The sequence below is a fragment of the Daktulosphaira vitifoliae genome, unplaced genomic scaffold (genome assembly GCF_025091365.1).
Source record: "Daktulosphaira vitifoliae isolate Bord-2020 unplaced genomic scaffold, ASM2509136v1 Scaffold_2, whole genome shotgun sequence".
Taxonomy (NCBI): Eukaryota; Metazoa; Arthropoda; class Insecta; order Hemiptera; family Phylloxeridae; genus Daktulosphaira; species Daktulosphaira vitifoliae.
In genome coordinates this window covers 45,720,823-45,721,357 of record NW_026099573.1, presented here as the reverse complement: position 1 = coordinate 45,721,357, position 535 = coordinate 45,720,823, and positions in this window count along the sequence as shown.

Below are 535 nucleotides of genomic sequence, written 5' to 3'. Positions count from 1 at the left end.
TATATATATAACAAATTTTTATTGTAATTGACACAGCCCCGCGTCGTTTTACGCCGCGGTGCAAAGTCCAGCAAGTGCCGCACGGCCGACGACGTCCCGCCGCTATACCGTAGTCTTCTTCCCATTGTCAAAATAACATCGTCAACATACTGATCCGCACTCGCACACCGTCGTCATCTACGCTGCTAACCTATTGACGCCCTCTCTTCTTAGACTCCCTCTCCGGAATCGAACCCTTGATATTGATATNGACTCCCTCTCCGGAATCGAACCCTTGATATTGATATTGATATTGATATTAACTACTATCATAACATGAAACTAAAAAGTGAAAAATAAATATAGTTTAAAAAAACTAAAAAACACGCTTTTAAATCACATCGAACTAAAAAGCTAAAAATAATTTTTAAAATTAACTTAAAACAATAATGAACGAAAAATACTAGTATTATTGTGAAAAAAAGCGTGGGTGCTTTATGCCATATTTTTTGTATATTGAGCGCCTGACGCTTTTTTTCACAATAATACTAGTATT